Below are 6,000 nucleotides of genomic sequence, written 5' to 3' on the forward strand. Positions count from 1 at the left end.
AGGCAACAATCACTGTGTCCATATAACATACAAGCTTTCATCGAATAATACGTAACATGCAATAACGGTCAGCGTTTAAATAGTGTTTGCGTTGTGTGTCGATTGTGATTTGAATAAGTAACGTATGTAACACCCAAAAGAGCATAAAGCAAAAAGGGATCGAGTATATTCTCAGATTGTGTTTAACAAGTAAACACTCTCTTGGATTGAAGGGAGCGTTGAGAGAGATTAGCCTGAACAGTTAACGATAGCATAAGCGAAGAACGACGCGTAAAACGGTGCAAAGTGACCAAGTGTCGGATGGTAATCCGATCGGATGGCAATCCGATCGGTTGACCATTCGATCGGATGTCAATCCATTCGGATGGTCATCCGATCGGATGGCCATTCGATTGGATTGACATCTGTTTGTTAAGGATGTGTTTGTGTATGATGGCTTTCAAGTTTTCGTTGTAGCATTTTGAAAACAGAAAAGTATCTCTACCCTTCAGGTCAGTCGTTCGGATGGCGATCCGATTAGTAGGACACTTAGTGAGAACAAGTTCACAGCAGGTTTGTCACTCGATCGGGTGGCAATCCGTTGGTTACTGAATATGCATTGAACACGTTGAAAATTGTTTAAGTGTTAAAGTTCCAAACGTCACATGGTCGGACGGTCGTTCGATCGGATGGCAATCTGATCGGATGACAATCCGTTCGACGTTCAGATCTTTGAAAAGTTGAATAAAAGTTTAAGTGTTGAACCCTCAAGTGCAGTCTGATCGGATTGCAGTTCGATCGGATGGCAATCCGTCCCGTGATCTGATCGTGTTGCTAACTTGAAGATTCGTTAAGTTTTGCAATTTGATCGAGACGATATGACAACGTGCTAACCCACAGAAACCCCATCAAGACCCAAGTGATCTGATCGAACAGGAATCACCCTAGTCTGATCGGTTAACTGTTCAAGACGCTGGTACATGTTTAACCCGAAATCAGTTGTCACTTAGATAGAATTAAGTTCTTGAACCAACACATTACTAAGAAAGAGTAGAAGATCAGAACAAGCTCCGATTCTATCGGTTTTGAGTGCATTGAGTGTAAAAGAGTTGAAAGAAAATTAGAAAACCATCTTTCAATCGTTTTAACCATGAATATGTGTAGACCTATGCGAAAACATTGTTTAATTTTGTGGAAATCCTTCAGATCTGAGTTGTTTTTGCTGGAATGAGGCCAAAACTTGGAGTTCATAAGAACTCCATGATGACATCATCCTAGAACACCTCAAATCCACTGATTTCACTGTTAAAAGTTAAGATTCAAAGGTGAAAAAGGTGAAGGAGTGCATCTAGATCATAGAAGTACAAGATTTATGTTGAAAACTTACAAGAATCGCAAGAAATCGAGAAAAAGGAGGTCTGAGTGCGGCTAGTCGAGTAGAGGAGCTGTCACATCACAAATGATGTGATAGGAGGGTATTTATAGGGTTTCCAAAAGAGGAAAGTGCGCAGGGTCGGATTGGTCACCGATCAGATGGCAATCCGATCGGATGGCCACTCGATCAGTTGGCCACTCGATCCTGGTGTCCGGCGTGTTATGTTTTGTCGTTTTGATTAGCGTGTCGAGCATTGCGATGCGTTTCGAGCGAGTGATGCGATAGATTAATAATACACACAAATACTATATCTAACATACAATCATCATAATTAACTGGCGTTTAGCATTTGCGATTCGATTGCGATAGAGTTGCGATTGCGTTTCGATTAGTCACCACAAACATAAACATAAATAAACATGCACAAGTAACACATAATAGCACACACACGTAAAACAATATCCAGAATGCATAATTCGAGTTGCAAATGCGATTGCGATGCGATAAACGATAAAGCGATAAAACAAGCGATAAACCATCGATTATTCACAAATACTCCACATAATACAACTAAAGCAAAGAAAATAAAGGTTCGATTATAAGTCAAAGAAGTTAAAACAGTAGTTGAGCAAGGAGTGACAGATCGCAATTAGCAATCTTTTCTTCCTTTACTTCAATATTGACTTTAATTTTCGTAACACGGGGTGTTACAGTCCCCTAGTTATGGGAATTTCGTCCTGAAATTAGGCATTAGCTGTAACAAACAACTGCGGTTACTTCGCCTTCATGTCGTTTTCGAGTTCCCAAGTGAACCCTGCGTCGCGTTTGCCTTCCCAGCGGACCTTCACAATGGGAATGCGTGAGCGCCTAAGCTTCTTGGTTTCTCGGTCCATGATCTCGACAGGCTTCTCCACGAAGTGTAATGTTTCGTCCACTTGAAGATCCTCTAGTGGAACTTGTAAATCATGCTCAGCCAGACACTTTCTGAGGTTCGAAACATGGAAAGTCGGGTGGACGTTGTTAAGTTCTTCCGGTAGTTCGAGTCTGTAGGCCACGTTGCCGATCCTTTCCAGAATCTTAAAGGGTCCAACATATCGAGGCGCGAGTTTCCCTTTCTTGCCGAATCTGACCACACCCTTCTAAGGTGATACCTTTAGGAGTACGTGATCGCCAACGTCAAACTCAAGGGGCTTGCGTCGTCTATTGACGTAACTTTTCTGACGACTCCGAGCTTTCAGCAGGTTGTCTTGAATTTGGAGGATTTTGTCAGTCGTTTCTTGCAACAGCTCAGGACCGGTTATTTGCGAGTCTCCGGTCTCATGCCATACAACAGGTGATTGACATTTTCTTCCGTATAATGCCTCAAACGGTGCCATTAGAATGTTGGAATGATAACTGTTATTGTACGAGAATTCGACTAAAGGTAAGTATGCGTCCCAATTACCACCAAAATCTATGACACACGAACGGAGCATGTCTTCAAGGGTACGAATCGTTCTTTCAGTCTGACCGTCGGTTTGGGGATGGAAAGCGCTACTTAGATTAAGCATAGTACCGAGAGCAGATTGAAATGTTTCCCGAAGATGCGAGGTAAACCGACCATCGCGGTCAGAGATGATGTCGCGAGGCGTCCCATGTCGACAAATGATCTCATTGGTGTAGATTCGGGCTAATTTTTCTACCTTGTAGTCTTCTCGTATCGGTAGAAAATGAGCGGATTTAGTCAAATAGTCAAGGACAACCCAGATGCTGTCGTGACTTGATGGCGTGCACGGAAGTTTCGTTATGAAGTCCATAGCTATACTCTCCCATTTCCACATAGGGATCTCGGGTTGGACGAGTAAGCCAGAGGGTCTTTGGTGCTCGGCCTTGACTTTCGAGCAAGTCAGGCACTTCGAAACATAGATTGAGATATCTTTCTTCATGCTCGGCCACTAGTACTTGTAGCAAAGGTTCTGGTACATTTTATCGGCACCGAGATGAATAGAATATCGGGACTTGTGGGCTTCGTCCATCAGAATCTGTCATAAATCGGTCCGCTTAGGGACCAAAATTCGGTCCAGGTAATGGAATATTCCATACGACTTATTCACTAACTGGGTTCCATCGTTGAGAATTCTTTCCTTCTTCGGAGTACGCTCGGTGAAACAAGCATGTTGGGCTTCGCGGATGAGAGTTTCGAGATGATGATGGGCTTGAGCGTTACGAATGCTATGCAAATAGCTTCGTCGGCTTAGAGCGTCGGCAACGACATTTGCTTTGCCAGGATGATAACAAATCTCACAGTCGTAATCATTGAGAAGTTCAACCCATCGGCGTTGACGTATATTCAGTTCTTTTTGGCTGAAGATGTGTTGTAGGCTCCTATGGTCGGTGAAGACCGTACACTTGGTACCGTAAAGGTAGTGTCATCAAATCTTCAACGCAAAAACAACCGCGCCTAGCTCGAGGTCATGGGTTGTATAGTTCTTCTCGTGGATCTTGAGCTGACGAGATGTGTAAGCGATAACCTTGTCCCGTTGCAAGAGAACACAACCAAGACCAAGGTTTGAGGCATCGCAATAGACAACAAAGTCATCGTTTCCGTCGGGTAAAGTAAGGACGGAAGCATTGCAAAGCATGTGCTTGAGGGTTTGAAAGGCAGTCTCTTGTCCAGTTCCCCAAACAAAAGGCTTGTCTTTATGCATGAGGGAAGTAAGTGGCACGACGATTTTAGAGAATCCATCGATAAATCAGCGATAATAGCTCGCTAGTCCGATAAAAGAACGGACTTCAGACGGGTTCTTAGGTGTAACCCAACTCTTAACGACTTCAATCTTCGCGGGGTCGACATGAATACCTTCACTATTGACAATATGACCGAGGAATTGAACCTCCTTCAGCCAAAATTCACACTTGGAGAACTTGGCATAGAGTCGATTCCCTTGGAGTAGCTAGAGAACCAAACGTAGATGTTGCGCGTGTTCAGTTTTCGACTTGGAATAGATAAGGATATCATCGATGAACACGATGACGAAGCGGTCAAGAAATGGTTTACACACGAGATTCATTAGGTCCAAGAAAACCGTGGGTGCGTTGGTTAAACCAAAAGGCATAACAACGAACTCATAGTGGCCATAACGAGTGCGAAAAGCGGTTTTGGGTATATCCTCCTCTTGAATACGTAACTGGTGATAGCCTGAGCGTAGATCGATCTTTGAGAAACACGTAGCACCTTGTAACTGATCAAACAAATCATCGATTCGAGGCAGGGGATAGCGGTTCTTGATTGTCAGCTTATTCAATTCCCTATAATCGATGCACATCCGAAACGACCCATCCTTCTTTTTTACTAAAAGGACTGGTGCGCCCCATGGAGAGGTGCTAGGGCGAATGAAGCCTTTATCAAGCAATTCCTGGAGCTGACTCGAGAGTTCGCGCATTTCGGACGGAGCGAGTCGGTAAGGAGCTCTAGCAACAGGATTTGCTCCAGTAATGAGGTCGATACAAAAGTCGATGTCACGAGTCGGAGGTAATCCAGGAAGTTCACCAGGAAATACAAGAAGAAAATCACGAACTACAGGCACCTTATCTATCTCCTTAACTTCCATTTTCTCCGCTACTACAATGTGTGCCAAGAAAGTTTGGTATTCCTTGCGGAGATACTTGCTAGCCTGGACACACGACATGAGTTGGAGTTTCTTCGACGCGACTTCACCGTAAACACACAATTGATCACCATTAGCGAGCGAGAAGCGAATCATCTTATCAAAGCAAACAACTTCAGCATGATTCTCAAGAAGAAAATCCATGCCTACTATGATGTCAAAACTACCGAGTTGCATCGGAATAAGGTCGATAGGGAAGATGTGATTGTTGAGTTCGAGAGTACAATCACGAAGAACAGAATTGACAGCGACGGTTCTTCTGGTGGCAACTTCAACATCGAACGTCGAGGGGAGATGGGCGCGCTTACGATTAAGGAGTTGTTCGAATTCAAACGATACAAAACAATTATCAGCTCCAGTATCAAACAAACACGTAGCATAAATACCATTCACAAGGAACGTACCATTGATCATGTTGTTATCGGCTTGAGCTTGGCGGACATTGATGTTGAAAGTGCCTCCGCGGGCTACTGGCTGTTGTTGTTGCGGCTGTTGCTGTTGCTAGGGCTGCTGCTGTTGTGGCTCTTGTTTCACCACTCGATTCGGGCACATGTTTGCGAAGTGGTTGGGATCACCACAAGCAAAGCAAGCTCTAGCATGGATCGCGGGTGCAGGAGCCGCTTGCTTGCCTTGAGGAGCAGGAAGTAGAGCTTGTTGAGCAGGAGCTTGACCTTGAGCTGGAGCTGGAGCTTGACGTGGACCAGTACGGCAGTTAGCGGTGAAATGGCCCTACATGTTGCAATGCACACAGTATTTGCAGGCGATTCCCACCGGGTGGTGATAAGTACAAGTAGGGCAAGCCGGGTGAGGACTAGTGTACGCACGCTTAGCTGGCGGTGCGTTGGTGACCGGTGCCGCTACTTGACGGTGTTGAGGCTACGGTTGAGCAGGTACTGATTTGAGCGGGACAGCAGTGGTGACAGCGCAATTTTTGCTACTATTGTTGTTCTTCCTCTTGCGACGAGAGGAGTTTGAAGATTGCAGAGCGGCGGCGGGTTC

This window comes from Helianthus annuus, chromosome 3 (assembly GCF_002127325.2).
Source record: "Helianthus annuus cultivar XRQ/B chromosome 3, HanXRQr2.0-SUNRISE, whole genome shotgun sequence".
NCBI lineage: Eukaryota > Viridiplantae > Streptophyta > Magnoliopsida > Asterales > Asteraceae > Helianthus > Helianthus annuus.